This window comes from Mustela lutreola, chromosome 8, assembly GCF_030435805.1.
Source record: "Mustela lutreola isolate mMusLut2 chromosome 8, mMusLut2.pri, whole genome shotgun sequence".
Classification (NCBI taxonomy): domain Eukaryota; kingdom Metazoa; phylum Chordata; class Mammalia; order Carnivora; family Mustelidae; genus Mustela; species Mustela lutreola.
In genome coordinates this window covers 6330913-6347540 of record NC_081297.1, presented here as the reverse complement: position 1 = coordinate 6347540, position 16628 = coordinate 6330913, and the positions used below count along the sequence as shown (strand labels likewise).

The following is a 16628-nucleotide window of genomic DNA, read 5'->3' as shown; positions in this document are numbered from 1 at the left end:
TAGATTCTGCATTAGGAGCTGCATGAGGAAGCCGGGGAGACGGGAGATACCGAGCAGAGGCCGCCTCCTTCCAGCTCCGCGTGCTGTTCCGCACGGCTCCCTCCAGCTGCAGCCATCGCCGCCACCGCGGCTGGCTCCAGCCTCCAGCTCAGCCCATCCACTGCTCCCGCGCAGGAGCTCGGAGAAGCAGCTGGACGGCACCTGAGCCATCTGACTTCGAGGTTCCACTAACACCCACTCTTCTCTTTGCTCCCCGGTCCTAGAGGCATGACCTGTTTTTGGAAGCGGTTATCTCCATGTTGCTATAAGCTTCCCTTTTTGTCTTCAGGCTGTGAGATCCGTGGAGCCATTTCTCCTTATCAAATTATCTCTGTTGTACACGGTGTCTTTTCTGTTCCTTAACTCTGCCACGACGGATTCAATAACAGGAAGAAGATTCTCATGACCTCGGGGTAAGGAGAGATGTCCTGCGCAGGACACAAAGAGCGCTAACCTTAAAGGAAAAGCTAGGGGAGTTAAATCACTTTGAAAATATCAAAAGACAGCACTGAAAGGATTAAAAGGCGATTGATTGGACCTCAATAAAGCTGATAAAAAGGGCCAAGACTGCAAAATGTACTTCACAAAAGGAGAGAGACCAATGTCCAAAAAATGCGTAAAAAGGCATTCAACCTAATTTGTCACAAAAGGAATGCAAATTAAAATCAAGAGGAGCTATCACCACCAACAATCAGAAAAACTGGAATTAGAAAGAAAGGCCACAGCGTCACAAACATACCAGCACACCGTGGGTGCAACGATCAGTTAGTACAACAGTTAGGAAAGCTGAGAGCATCACCTACCAAAATTCAACGCATGCCCATCGCCAAGCAATTTCACTCCTATTTGCAAATCAAACTGAAATGCAGGCTCTTTTTACTGGAAGTCATGTGCGAGAACATTCACAGAAGTATTTTTAGTAATTGCCAAAAACCGGAAAACCACACATGTCCCAAAACAGTAGATGGAAAAATAAATGATGCTATATTCATATAATAAAATACACACGAGAAAGAGAACTCATATATGTATGCAACCTACTCTCAAATTATATAGAAAACAAAAAAAATAATATATTCTATGTATGCAACCAAATGTACAAAGATGTATGAATGAAGGTATGTATGAATCTTAAAAATTTAATGTTGTATGCAACATCTGTATGAATCCTAACAATTTAATGTGAAGGGGGAAAAACAAAATCACTAAAGAAAACATACAATATGATTTATGTTTAACAAAACCAGCAGGACCAAACCATAGTGTTTAGGGACACATGCTTACATGGTAAAACTACTTTTTTTTTTTTTTTTTTTAAGTAGAGGTCGTTATCAGGATGGTGACTTCTAGAAGATACGGAGTGGGTGGCACGGAAGGAGGGGCACACAGGTGCTGGCAATGTTCTCTTTTTCACCTCGGTGTATATACAACTTTGCTTTTCAATAAACCATAGAGTCCTACTGTATTTGGGAGGGCACCGTTGTGTATGTGTTGTATTTCACAATAAAGAGGATAGAAATGTTGTGGCCCACGCTTCTGAGATCACTTAAGGATTACATGAGATTAGGTGGGCGTACAGAGAGCTTTGCAAAGTATCTGACAGGTGATGAGCATTCAGGACATGCTTGTGACCCAGCGCAGTACGACTGAGACACAGAAGTAACTCGAACCCAGAGCTAGGAGAAAACAAACCCTCATGAGAAGCTGTCAGAGGACCAGAAACGGTTTCCAATAGATGATAAAGGCTGTGGGTAAAAGGGGGAGGTGAGTTTTAAGTATGTTTGCAACGGATAAATGCCAAAGACTAGGAAATCATTCCTACCATGTTGCCTGGCTCACGAGAGTCTCCCAATGATTATTAGAAATACGGACAGGCAGATGGAATGATGGATGGACGGATGGACGGGTTGATGGATGGAAGGAAGGGTAGATGGGCAGATGAGCAGGAGGCTGAGTGGACGCACAGGTGTGTGGGAAAGTCGTGGGTGTGCGGATGAGTGCATCAGTGAGGCGATCAGTGGGGGTGGGGGGTGGATGCATGGAGGGACTGGACGATGGTGAGGAAAGGAGCTGAGAGTTAGTCTGATGCAAACCTTGCTGCTCCAGAGTGAAGAGACTTTCTCCACGCAGTCCTCTTTGCCCAGAGCTTAGCACAAGACCATACGCAAGCTTTTATTTCGGGCTTTGTGATTACAGGGATGCGGGTGACCACTTTCGCAGACCTTCTCATGGTTCTTCTTGGTTGTTTACTGGCCAGAGGAAGGGGTTATATCAACCTGGATCTCTAATACCTACCATTAGGGGGAAGAGAGCTGATTTTACCTACAAATTAAGTGTCTGGCAGGGCTACCAATTCAGGCTGAAGGCAGAGTATTAGAGTGGTTTTTCCACCCAGACAGACCCCCCATGGGGAGGAAAGGCTAAACTAATGCACATCCAATGGACAGGGACGCAAGCATGAAGAGGAGGCACCAGGCTAAAAACATGTTTTGCTAAGACAGCCTCAAATGACAAGCAGGCATCCGGAATGGAGACCACCAAAGCCACAATTTCCAGTCCAGTATCATATGTAATTGCAGACTTCAAAGTTTTGTTTATTGCAGGGAAACATCACGACATGCACCAAGCAATCACTATGTGCCTTTCACTAAGACTGTCTGGTTCTCAGAACTGCAGACGCCCACGGGCTTCAGAGGCACATGCTATTGTCACAAGGTCTTGTACATTGCTTCATTTTTTTCCTATTATAAAGCATAACATTTTTGTGCATAAATCTGAACATCTCTTCCTACCTCTCTACCCGCCCTTCCCAGTCCCTCATGTTGGATCTATTTCCTTCCAGACTTTTTTCTTTACATGTACACAGACGCATGTTTTTTTATTTTAAAAAAATGATGTCAAAATATACATGTATAGTATAATAAACAATCTAGTTGGTCTTTGTCCCCAGTTCCTAGAACAGAACTTTAAACCTGTAGAATTTCCTGAGCAATTGGAGTGCCTCATTTTGCATAAGGTGCCCATTTTGATCACACTTGAGTTTATGCAAATGAGGTGACACAGGTAGCGCCCCTGGATAGCTTCGGGATGGGGCTGGTCCCCAGTGATTAGAGGACTAGAACTTTCAGCTCCACCCACCAACCTTGGGGAAGGGGAGAGGAGATGGAGCTCTGTTAAAAACTCTCGCGTGAGATCAGATGAGCTTCCGGGTCCGTGAGCCCGTGGAGGTGCTGGGAGGGTGATGCCCCCAGAGAGGGAACTGGGGACTCTGTGTCCCTTCATCCGTCCCTTGTCCTACACATTTCCTCCATTCTCCTGCTCCTGAGCTGTACCCTTTATAATAAACTGGTAAATATTGGTGAAAGGGTCTTCCTGAGCTCTGTGAGCCATTCTAGCAAATTCTTGAACTTGAGGAAGGGGTCCTGGGAGCCGCAGGATGCAGCCAGTCAGCCAGATGGACAGCTGACATCCTGGGACTGCGGGGGGGAATCCTGTGGGACTGAGCCCTTTCCCTTTCGTAACTGGACACTCCCTCCAGAAGTGAACTGAATCACTGGATACGCACCTGGTTGGTGCCTACGATACATTACTTCTCACTTTTTCACAGTGTTTACTCTAAATAACTTCCAAAGGAGGGACTCCACACTTCATTCCCTTCGATCGTTTAAGAGGAAAGCAGACACTAACGAGACCCTCCAAACCCGTCACCGTTTCAGTGTGTGTCCGGCCCCTGGCTTGTGTGCGCTTCTCTTTAACTATAAAGCATCCCCAGCTCCTTTCTGGGACCTGCCCTTGACCTTCTGGAGCCATTAACGCCCAGAACTAGGAGGGGCTGTAAGATTCTGAAAGCCCAGATCCTTCCCTCCAGTCCTACAACCGATACTCTGGAGCTCCCCCACAGGGATCAGTGCTGGAATTAGCCTGATTTGATTTCTTTCCCTTTCCTGCTCCCGCCTCCCTTATCCTACGTTCCGTAATAAATCTGAACCAACCCAATGCAGGGTATATTCCGGGAAGAGGACTCATGACACACAATAATGCACGCACACAACAAGCCATCATCTACCAAATTAATCTCCTGTTGACGGACTTTCATGTTATTTCTGAATTTCCCTACCCCAGACCACGCTGCACCCACCCGCATCGGCGCACAGCTCCTCCGATGGCATCTTCCGCGGCCGCCCACCTGCCTACTCGGACCGGTTGCTTTGGTGGACAAGTCAGCTGTCCCGCCTCCTACCGTCATCGTTTAAAAATAAGAAGGTAAACACCCCTGCAAGCAACCCACTACCTTTATTAGCAACCCCAAAGATGCATGACTCAGCGCGCGTGTTTATTTTTCCTGGAGTTAAGTTAGGATCAAAGAGCTCAGCCCACGCTGCTTCCCGAAACGCCCTACTCTCAGATTCCTAAGTAATCAATGGTTATTATCGCACACCCTCGCTGCAGGCCGGTGTAGATGTATTTTCAGATCAATGACTCAGAAAGAGTCCTTTGTCTGAGAAAGTACGGGGTCTCGCGTCTCAGTGTCTAACCTTTTTCCAGCTCCTTGGACGGTCCCAGATACAAACGACGCGGTCCGGAGTGTGGAGAGGCTTCCTTGATTGATGCGACGGGGAGATCTTGTGGGACTTCCTGAAAGGAAAGCACTCCAAGTGGGTTGAATATTCCTTTTTGAACCAAACGGCTAGGACGTATGGAAATCTGTTTGGAACTCTTGTTGAGGAAACCTTTAAAAATGAGCTAAACTATCTTACTCTCCAGGGAATCCCCAGAGCAGGGACTTCCTCCACGTCTTTCTCTCTTGGCCCAGAACCCAAGGCATCGGTGAGATCATCTCTTCCCTTTTCTCTCCTCGTGGGTGAATTGGATCTGACAGTGTCTGAAAGTCCCTTCATCTCTGCCTAGGGGTTTCCACTCACCGAACAGCTGCAGACGAAGTTTCAGGATGCCAAGTCTCCATCACCTTAAATGGGCCTGAGCGTGGGCGCGGCTCCCTGGGGCGGCCTCCAGACGGACTAAGGAAGTCAGTCCGCTTCCAACACAGCCTGCGAGCGAAAGAAGAGGTGTGCGGATCGCACCTCCCAGCGGCCTCCCAGCTTAGCCTCCTCGTGGAAAAGGAGAGAACACTACCCACGTACTCCCAACACCCAAACCTGGCACCAGCTGGGTACAGAACACAGCCATCTCCCCTGAGTGTTAGCACTCACATCCTAGCAAAGACATGATCTTATTTTTTTTTTTCCATCAGGGATGACCAACTTAAAACAGTCTCCTACTGACCCACCTCTTCCTGTCCTGGGGGGGAAAATATATCGTCAATTAGTCCCAGGCAATTCCTTCCTCTGGTTGGCAGGATGCTGGGCCAAACCATCCAAGAAGGGGAGAATGAAATCTTCAGAAAATCCTCTCGGGCCCGATGCTCAGAGCAAAAGGCAAAGTAAGTGTGGAGAGCACAGACCCTAAACTCTCAGTGGTGGAAGGGAACCCCCGCCATTGGACTGTGCAGGCATGGGGTGGGGAATACAAGTTTTCAGAGTTTGAGTGGTTTACCCAAAGCAGACCATTAAGCGGCAAGTCGGAGGTTGCTGCCTACTTTCTCTCCTAGCTCCTGGTCTGTGGCTCTGTTGACTACAGTACATTGTTAATGTTATTAGAAACACCAGGAACACAAGCAAGAATGTAGCTGACTGGCAAGGCCCCTCTGACCACCTGCCAACACTTTCTTTTTATTATGATTACTATTACTTGTATTATCATCATCATCATCATCATTATTATTATTAAATGCTGGTGTCACTTTTTTTCACACTTAGCTAAGCTGAAAGTCCTGAAGGGGAAGCACCAGTACGTCCTTTTCCACGGCTTCAGCATCACGCCGGCCCAAGCTGTCCTTCTGGACAAGAACCTCGGGCACTGCTAGCCAGAGAGATGTCGTTCAAAACAGGGGTCTTCACGCCCATGAAATCCACACATCCAGCTAGCTCTGGCCTCCAGCAAAGCCTTCCCACTGTTTGCCCGACCTGGCAGAGCTCTGCACACTAACCAAAGCAACTCCAAAATATTAGTCTTTATTTCTCTCAAGTTTGCACCGTCGTAAGGAGAGACACCTGTTGAAAGAATCTCACCCAGAAAAACATAGATCCTGCATTTTTGCATTGAAATTCATTGATTTTTTTTTAAAGAGGTTGATTAAATTTTATTTCATTTAATGGGGGTCAGAAATGCAAATAGATGGAAATCCTTCCCCATGACGCTGTTAATGGGACTCAAGAAAACTAATGGCAAAAATGCCAGGTTAAGAGAAAACAACCATTTCCGACTGGTCTGCACAAAAAACACACTTGCTTTTTACACAACTACTTCTGATCTGAGAAAGTGCCAACTGGCCACAGAACCAGGAAACCCTGTCTCTGAGGCTGATCTCTGTCCCAGGTGAACGTGGGTTCTCTCAGCCAGGTGTCATCAGAGAACCAGAGAGGGGCAGACACCGCGTAAGACCAGTGTGGTCCCCAGGCTGCTGGCGCGAGTGCGCCCTCTCCCGCTGTCTACGCACGGCCCACCAGCCAGGGGCTGGGGCCATGAGCCAGGGTCCCCGCAGGAATTCCATTCTGCTACTCCTGAATGGGAGGGAGCACACTGTGGATGATCAACTCAAGTTTATCATCAGAAGCGGGTAAAGAGGAAAGTACACGCCTTACGAGACCAACTATTTTTGGTCCCAAGTGAGACTTGCTACTTTTCACGAAAATCTGCCCTGAGATTTTGCTCCGTCCCTGGTCTTGGTGGAGCACCAGCGGCTCTCCCTGCCCTTCCATACCCCCACCACCAGGCTCCAGCCCCAGCTTTGCTTTCTCTTCTCTACACCAGCGACCCAGGTAGAAGAAGGCAGGAATGAAGCCCGGGAGTGCCCTTTCTGAGCTAACAACTCACGTCACCAAACACACCCCACCGCTGGCTATTTGGTGACGACATCCTGTCTCCCTCACCTGGAGCAAATCTGTCTGCATCAGGGGACCACATCCTGCCCCCCAGGGATACGCACGCCAACACACCTGTGTGCAACCTCACCAGGGAGCCCCCTCACCTCAAGCCAATTACCCAATTCGTTTAATTTTATGAAAACACTTTAGATTTCTAGAAGGTAACTTGTTTTTTATCTTGCAATAAGCAGCCAAGCTCTAAGAGGAGATACATAGGCAGAAAATTTAAGATTTTTAAGAATTTGTTTTATTTATTTGAGAGAGCAGGCAACAGAGAGAGCACGAGCAGGGGGAGGGGCAGAGAGAGAAGCAGACGCCCCACTGAGCAGGGAGCCCGATTCGGGACTCAGTCCCAGGACTCCAAGATCATCAGTTGAGCTGAAAGCAGACTGAGCCACCTAGGCACCCCAAGACTTTACTATTTTTAATTGTATATGTGATGAGAGTTGGAAAAGATAGTAAGAGATCCCAATATAGAAGTTTCTAGAGTAAAACACAAAGGTCCTGCTTTATCATCTCCACCCACTTTATCTCCAAAACTAACTTACCTGAATTAACAGTTTGATGCATATCCTTCTAGATGTATAAGGTTTTTTCTAAGTATTAGAATTATAATATATATTAATAGCATACATAGGACATAAATGACACCATACAATACAATAATATGTATTAGAGATCTTTTCGAATCTGAACATGTATATCTCATTATTTTTAATTGTTGCTGCTTTCCATTTTGTGACCATATCATAGTCCTGCAATCAACTCCGTACTGATGGCCACTTAGTTGCTTCAGGTATTGTTATCGTCATATGCACATGATTTTACGTATATGTATAGTCTATATCATTTCTTAATGTAAGGCATTTCAATCATTTCTAAATTTTCCATATTACAAATAACTTATAAATAAATCTTTGACTGCATTTATGTCTAGACATAAATCTAGACAGATTCCTAGGAACTGAATCACTGAATTGGAAGGACAAACTTTTTAAAATCAAAGTTTTACATGCTTACTTATCCAATTACCAATCAGAAAGCAGACACTACTGTTAATCACAAACAACACCAAAAAAGTCACCAAGGAGACTTTTATAGAGCATATCCTGGGTATCTGTTACCAATTATACCATGCATTTGACATAAGTTTTCTGAACTATCTCATTCTTTCTCAGATAAATACTTTCATTCTTTCATACTCATTCTTTCTCAGATAAAACAAAGTCCAATGTAGGACTCCCAAGAGCCAAAAGTATGTTCACAAATACCCCAGAATAAGAGCTGAGGCCAAACAGCATTATTTCTATATTAGCCACTCAGCGGGGACAGCAGCTTCCTGTGGCCAATTACGCAAAGGATAGAGACTAGAGTTCAGGCATTGGAGTTACATATGGATTTGAATCTACCCCTACAACTGGAAGCTTCTTCTCTCATGATACCTCTCTCATTCATCAACTTCCGTCCCATTCTTACAACATCCTCCGTCCTGCCCATATCCCGGCTCTCCTAAATTTAACTCATCCTGCCTTTGCCCCCAGATGAACCTTCCCATACGGCAATTTGCATGCCTCCCTTTACAGGGCCTCCCAGTACCTAAGAGAACTCCACTACCTAGGGCAATGCACCATCAAGATCACTCGCCCCAGCACCTGGAAGAGAGGAAAAAGGAAAAGAAAACTGGATAAACTCACAAACACATATTTGTGAAAAAGCTGTTGGGAGCTTGGGATTCAAAGTAGTCTACCAACTAGTCTGTAGAGGGGGCAAATGTCTCCTCCCTGTGAACGCAGAGGGAGGAGATGGGGACGGGTGGGTGGTTGGATGGGTCGGCCGTGGACTGATGGAAAGCGATGAAAAATCCCTGTGAAGAGTCACTGAGATCAGATACTTAATTTGGTGGTTTCATCCAAGGTTTCTTCACATCAGTTTAGATGTGTGCAATCTGAGAGTTGGAAAAGATAGTTTGGTTTAGCTCAATGGTTCTCAACCTTGGCTGCGTGTTAGAATCACCTAGGAAACTTGAAAGAACCACCATGGGGAGGCAGGGGAAAGGGGGCATCCAGACTAATTACAACCAAACCTCTGCAGGTAAGGCCCAGACCTCAGCCCTTGGTAAAGTTCACATGGTGATGCTGGTGTACTGCCAAAATTAAGCAGCACAGGCTTAGTCAACATGCTCATATGATCCCCTGTGGTTTAGGTCAGACTTTAATGTGTTAGACTATTTTATCTCCTTCACACTACTGAGGGCTCAGGTGATGTACAGATCATCTTTGTATCTCTCCCATTCAACATAGTGCCTTACCTAAAGCTAGCAGAAAAAGGCAATAATAAAAATTAGAGCAGAGATAAATGAAATAGAGATTTAAAACAAACAAACAATAGAAGAGATCAATGAAACCAGGCACTCATTCTTTGAAAAAAGCAATAGAATTCTGTCAGCCAGACTCATTAAAAAAAGAGGACTCAAATAAATAAAATCAGAAACGAAGGAGAAATTACTACCAACACCACAGCAATACAAAGGATTATAATTCTATATTATATAAAAATTAGTATACATATAGATTAAATCACATGCCAATGAATTAGACAACCTAGAAGAAATAGATAAATTCCTACAAACATATAACCTTCCAAAACCGAATCAGAATGAAATTTAAAAATCTGAAGTAAGAAGTGTTGGCAAGGATGTGGAAGAAAAGAAACCTTCATGCACTGTTGGTGGGAAGGCACATTGGTGCAGCCACTGTGGTTCCTCAAAAAATTAAAAATAGAATTATCCTATGATCCTGTAATTCTGCTACTGGCTATTTACCCAAGGAAAATGAAAACACTAGATCAAAAAGATACGCACTTCTGTGTTTATGGCAGCGTTTTTTACAACAGCCAAGATGTGGAAACAGCCCAAGTGTCCAGCTGAAGGGATGAAAAACACACGGTATATAGGCCCAACAGAACATGACTCCGCCATAAAAAAGAATGAACTCTTGCCTTTGCAACAACATGGATGGAGCTAGAGAGTATATACTGCTACGTGAAGTAAGTCACTCAGAGAAAGACAAACACCGTATGATTTCCTTCGCAAAAAAAAAAAAGCAAAAAAACGCATAAAGAAAGATGAAGAGACAAACGAAAAAGACTCTTAAATACAGAGGACAAACTGGTGGCTGCCAGAAGGGAGGTGGGTGGGGGGATGGGTCAAACACATGAAGGGGATTAAGGGCGAGCACTTGAGGAGCACCGAGGAACGTGCAGAATTGTCGAATCTTTATACTGTACACCTGAAACTAATATAACAATGGGTGAATGATACTCAAATTTTAAAAAACGGTTAAAGTGGTAAATAAATAAATAAATATAGAGCTTTACATGTAGTAGGGATTCAATAAATGTTCTTGAGGAGACTAATTAAACACACTCCCAGGAGTCACGCTCTCGGAATTCGACACCAGGAACAGAAATCCATTTAAAAAAAAAAAAAAATTACAAATATAACACCTCAAATAAAAGAAAGAAAATGGCATTTCCAAGCCAAAAAAAAATCATACCTTACACCCCTGGCCCAGGAAAATGGAAGTGGCTACATTTCCAGGGAAATCACATGAACAGAAATGAAAGAAAAGGTCCATTCTCTCATCTCACAAGATTGTTCCCACAGGCCTTCTCCTCTTTCTGCAAACTCCCTGACATTTCTCTAACCAAGTCGGAGCCAGCAAAACAACAAGGACATTAGCTTTATGGCCACCTGGTAACCGTGGTTACCTGGTTTGATTCCTCCTTTACCTATGACAGTCTGCACCATCTAGGGCAAATTATTCAACCTCTCAAATGATTCAACCTTTGAGCCAAACCTTCTTCACGTAGGTTTTTAAAAGATAAGCTAAGGTCTACTATAATTTGGGGGAGAGTTTAAACAAAACTCCACTCAAATAGAACAGCGTCTGATCTAGAAGACAGACGGGAACTCCAAGTTGCTGTGAAAAATGACTTTTACAAGCAGAAGGGAGTGGGAACAAGAAGGTTAAACTAGGCAAAAAAGCATGCTGTTTACTGCTAGGTCACTGTCCTCAGAAGACGGCAGGGGTCCATCAGGCAGATGACTGACTAAGTTAAGAACCCATTTCTGGGAGAGCCCCAACTGTTACTAAGTTAAGTCTTGGTTTGGTGACATGGGCTTAGCACAAGTGACTCCATTTGGAGTCTTCTGTCTTGTTTTTAACAATATAAAATGGAGAAAAGAACATAGAACTAGTTCATAGAGCTGTGGAGAAGATTGAGGGCAATGTTCTAAGATTATACAACTAGCTCATAGCAGACATTCAAAGAGGACTTCTGTTTGTTCTTTGGGACCATTTTTTCCCTATATTTTCTGGTAAGAAAATCAAGCTCTGGCTTCTAGTGATTCCCAGAACTTATCTGGGCACCCAGATCGACCATGGAAGAGATAGAAGATATGAGATATGAGATACCCCTAGAAAGGTTCAATTAGGAAAGATTTCGAAGAGAAAACATCACAGCAGCATAATGGGGACAGAGCACTGGACTGGCCAGGAAGAGAGATGGCTTTTTCTCCGGATGGAGTGCTGAACTCTTGAACCAACTCAATGTGTTTCCCTTTGTTCTGCCTTCGCCTGGACTAGCCCAGAGCAGTGGGCGGATGGATGTCATTGCCTATTTCCTCCCCGTTGTTTTTATAGACCTACATTTTGAGAGAGCTAATTGTTGGAGTCCTATTCCTTCTTCCCCACAAAGAAGAGAGCTTTGTTCAGCAATTAAATCAGGCTGTCTGAGATGGAAAGCCTTCCATTTTAGAGCAAGGTTTGGCCCCCAAAGTCAAAGAAACGTTGCCTCTTTTTTATGGAGCGGATCATGGTTTCTCCCTCTGAGACCGAATTGGATGTTTCTGCCCCTCAGAAACACTGGTCCCTCCATGACCTTATATGGGGAGTGAGACCCACTGCCAGCCCAGCAGGGCATGACGATGGCTATTCAGACTTCTTGTTTCAACTTCCAGCGAATGAACACAAGCAGGTTGCCTCCGGTTTATCCATATAACAGCCTCAGACCTCTCTCTTTACCTTGTTTGGGACTTCTCGAATTTCAGATTCATAGCAAGGTAACCTCACCAGCCACTGGGCTGCCATCTCACGAGGTCTTTTTGACACCAAGCTTTGCAGAGCAGACGTATTTTTCTTCAGCCTTCTAGAGCCCCTGAGAAAGGCTCATTGCTGTTCTTTTAAGTGATTGTCTGCTCCAAGATTAAAGGGTTTTGTTCTGTGGTTTTAATCCGAGCGTAAACCCCTTCAGTCCTTTCTTTGGGAAATACTGGCCAAGTTCCGTGGTGCAAGTCCTGTGGCAAATCCACCCTTTCAGCTGGAGACTCGGGAGCTTGGGTCTGGCAGGGTGGACAGCCAGCCCCACGAAGCACCCAAGGAGAATGGCAGGGTTGACGGCGGAAAGCAGGAGGCTGCGGGATCTCGAGGAGAATCTTCGAGAAGAACCAGAGGAGTCAGCCTTCAGGAGGGGAATGAAACTGTCTTCTCAGCAGCGGCAGCTGAGAGCTCTTCCCTGAAAGCCCCATGGAGCTCTGCCCCCTCGCGTGGCACTGTTTTCTCTCTCTTTCTGGGGAGGTGACTCTCACTGAAAAAAAGAGCTAGATTGGGGGGGCAGGAAGCTGGTTTGGTCCCAGCTGCTACTATGCCGGAGACGACTACCGCCCTGTGGACCTCCGTTTCTACATCTGTTAAGTGATGGAGTTGACCGAGAGCCCCGAGAGCCCTCAGCGAATCTAAGCTTCTAAGATGAGAAAAGCTCATATTACAACGTGTTTACCCTCCTCTCTGATAAGAACTAATTTTTTCTCCTGCATCTCCTATAAAAGTTCCTCCTAGCACGTAGCACAGTGTTGGACCGTAACAGGAACTCCATGAATTCTGACAGAGTTAATGAATGAATGAATGAATGAACAGACGAATGAACCCGATTTAACCCTGCTCCTGGCGCTTCCGATTAGTGCCACCCTGGGGAGCCGGGGCCCCAGACAGCAGTGTAGCCTGCCTTTGTCCTTAAATGCCCTTTGCAGCTTCTCATTCCTAATCCCTTGTGAGCTGTGGATTTAAAAGACTAAGAATTACTTGTCCACCTATAATCTGTTTGTCGTCCTGGTGTAAGAAAGCCCAGATTCTTGACTGGGGCTAGGGTGTATTTTGGGTCCAAGTGACCCAGACTGCCCGTTGAGGGCAGCTTTTCCTGGGAGGTATATCTTTCTGAAACTGAGTAGCAAGCAGGTTGCTCCAAGGAGACCATAGTGTCTCTAGAAATTCCCTTCCCCTTTGACCAAACCCGTCCTCCGGGGGCCTCTAGTGGGCCTGATACCTTGGAGAACAGAGTTTGGTGGTCATTAAATGTGCTTCGTCTTCCTGTGTCTGGTGCTTTGTTAGTCCCAGTAAGGGATCTGGTGTCATGTCACACTGTGTGTGTGGTCTCTGAGGCCCAGAGAGGCCCAAACAGCTGAGCTGAGGTCACACTGTCCCCTGATGAGCAGAGAGAGAAAGAGCCAGCACTTTAACTCCCAAGCCCTGAAGTTATAAAATGACGAATAACAATGTATGTCACAGCTTCTCCCCCACTCCGCGTGAAGAGATGCAAAGTGAATTAGAAAGAGAGAATAAGGCAGGAGACATGAACAGACACTTCTCCAATGAAGACATGTAAACGGCTAACAGGCACATGAAAAATGTTCATCACCACTAGCCGTCAGGGAGATTCAAATCAAAACCACAGTGAGATACCACCTTACACCAGTTAGAATGGCCAAAACTAGCAAGACAGGAAACAACATGTGTTGGAGAGGATGTGGAGAAAGGGGAACCCTCTTCCACTGTTGGTGGGAATGCAAGTTGGTGCAGCCACTCTGGAAAACAGTGTGGAGATTCCTTAAGAAATTAAAAAGTACTTTAAATTATAAAAACCATACTGAGAATCTCTGAAAATGCAGTGAGCTCTCACTATGGAAAATGACGGACAGTATTTGTTAGAAATTTCAAGTTTTCAAATAAAAATTAGAACTGTAGAAAACACATCTATCATTTCAAGACTGATGGTTTTTCAATGCTTTACGGATTTTCTGACAGGATCAGAGGGCTATTAATCAATGTGATTTTTTAATAATACATTTTGAAACGTGTCAACATTTAGATCTCCATAACTCAGTGAACCAATATTTCCCAAATGACCTATATTGAATGTTACATAATCGTGAGTGGATGAAAAATCAATTCAAAGAGCAAGGTACAAGGTATGAAAAGTTCCACTGGTCCATATCCGATCTAATGCCCCAAGAAAACTTTAAAAAACTACCATGTGTCCACTTTGGGTATAGGATCAAAGAAGAATACTCATGCTTTTCTGAAAAGGGTATTGATATACTCTGCCATTCCTATCTATATATCTGTATGAGGCTAGAGCGTTGTTATATCCTTCAACACAAGCAATAAAGGTCTCAACAGATGCAGCACCAAACCAGACACGAGGATTTGCCGTCAAGGAGATTTACGAAAACTATAAATGCCATTTTTCTCACCACATATTTTCTATTTTGAAAATCAGCTGTTTTGCATAATACGTTATTTATCACCTGTAATGAGTTTATTTTAAAATAAATTATTAAATACATGTACTTTTTAAAAATTTCATGGTTTTCCTTTCAAATATATTATATATGGGGAGAAGTGACCCATATAAACAAGGGCTCTGTTTAAGAGCGTGAAGGAGTCTGAGATCAGAAATTTGGGGATTGGCCGCTCTAACTTATAGTACTTCGCTTGTTCTCAATTCAGAACATTCCAGTTGTAGCTGAGCTCCACCTTCAATAGAGAGCCAGGACAGAAAAGAAATCCCTGGGGGTTCACAGTGCCAGGGGTTAATCATTAAAGGAGGCTTCCCTCTGTTGGGTGCCCTGGAGGTGTTTCTACCCTGGGACAATGCACTGTAGGAATTGCTTTGGGGATGGATAAAGCCTTTGCCTTCTGTTCTCAAAGCAGAGAAACGCGCTGCAAATTGCGAAGGTCAGCAAACTTTTCAGGCTGTTTTCCAAAGACCGAGGATAGAAGTTGAGGATCTGGAACTCTCTTCCCCTAAAACTATCTCGGCAGGTGTACCCCTGGGAAAGTCCTCATGGACACCCAGGAACTGGGTATCCCCAAAGATGCTCGTCTCTAAGCCTTGTTTGGAAGAGGTAGATCGGGAAAAGGCAGAACCTGGGACCCCGAACCTCCCGAACCTCCCGTTTTCAAGGCTCTGCAAGCATCCCTGAATCACAGCCCTTTGAAGAAAATCGGCCCTTCATTTGGATGCAGACAGACCTTTCCACAGCCCCAGGACACAAAAGCCTGCTTGCTGATTAACATGAGACTCAGTCCCAGACCTGTGGTTGGTGATTCATCTGGCAGGGCCTGGTCAGCTGTGTGGTTCTTAGGCTGCGTGATCTGGCATTCTGATGGACCCAGGCCTACCCCGGGTTGTGCCTGGGCAAAACCAAGCGGGACCATAGAGTTCTCCTGGCCTCAGTTCCACATCCATAAAATGGGAATAACAATAACTACTTTGCATCGGAAGTATAGGATTGAAAGCTACCACTCTAGAGTTTACTCTGTGCTGGGACCTGTCAAGGTCCCTCTTCATTTATACGATTCGATCCTCACAAAAAGCCTGAGAATTAATTATGGTATTTCTTCACTTCTAAGGAGAAATTTTGTCTACACTTAACACATCCAAAAATTGAATTTTGTCTTGTGCTGGGTGCGCATATGGTTTGTTCTACTTCGCATTTAAAGTTTAAAAAATCTACGGTGAATCTTATAATAAAAAACGCGGCATGAACTTCTCCACTTTATGAATGGGAAACAAGTTAAATCACCTGTCCAAGGCCACACATCTGGACCGCCGTGGGACAGAGCCGGACACAAGACCATCTGTCTCCAAAGCCTGGGGTTGCCTGGTCAGTTCATCCCACCGGCGGACCTGCCTCCCCTCGCCCCACGCAGCCAGGACCTGGAAATGAACTGAGTTGCACCCAGGCTCTAAGTGTCCCCTCTGCCTCGTTACTCACCAAAGGTAGTCACCAGATTATCCAGGTGAGGTATCCTTGGTTCAGTTTATCCAACGGGCGGGAGGTAGAGTCGCTCCGATGCCTGCAGCTTAGTTAAGGCCTCAAAGAACTGAAAAGGGACAGCTTACCCGTACCCCCCACCCCCCCACAGCATCAAGGAGCCACTGGTAATGCAACGTCATGAAGCATGTTGTATATGGGGACGCCTCTCCACTGAGCCCACCCCCCCCACCACCATTAGTTTCTTTCTTACAGTCCCCCCCACCCAGCCCACCCCAATCTGCACATCCCCCTGTGCGCTGAATCTTATGGGGCTAATGATCCCTGCACACGACAGACATGAGGCTCCCGCGATCGGCATGCGAGCCATTGAATATCGCCAAAGACTTCTCTCCGGGAGTGTGCAAGCAACCCTCTTTAGTCCTAAGTAGCAGAAGTCCTACACTTTGGTGTCCTTCTGTGGTCTTGACGGGGGTTCTCTTTTAGTATAT

At 45.3% G+C, this 16628-nt stretch overlaps 1 long non-coding RNA gene across 1 annotated transcript in view; it reads right to left on the bottom strand.

Moving 5' to 3' along the window:
- The window catches only part of LOC131838075 (uncharacterized), a 68702-nt gene extending 52326 nt beyond the window's left edge, over positions 1–16376 (bottom strand). The window contains exons 1-3 of the long non-coding RNA XR_009356460.1: positions 16138–16376; positions 4962–5087; positions 4575–4674 (exon numbers count right to left, since the gene is read on the bottom strand). This is a non-coding gene — a long non-coding RNA (uncharacterized LOC131838075). The remainder of the gene's footprint in view (positions 1–4574; positions 4675–4961; positions 5088–16137) is intronic.
- Between the last annotated feature and the right edge of the window lie 252 nt (positions 16377–16628).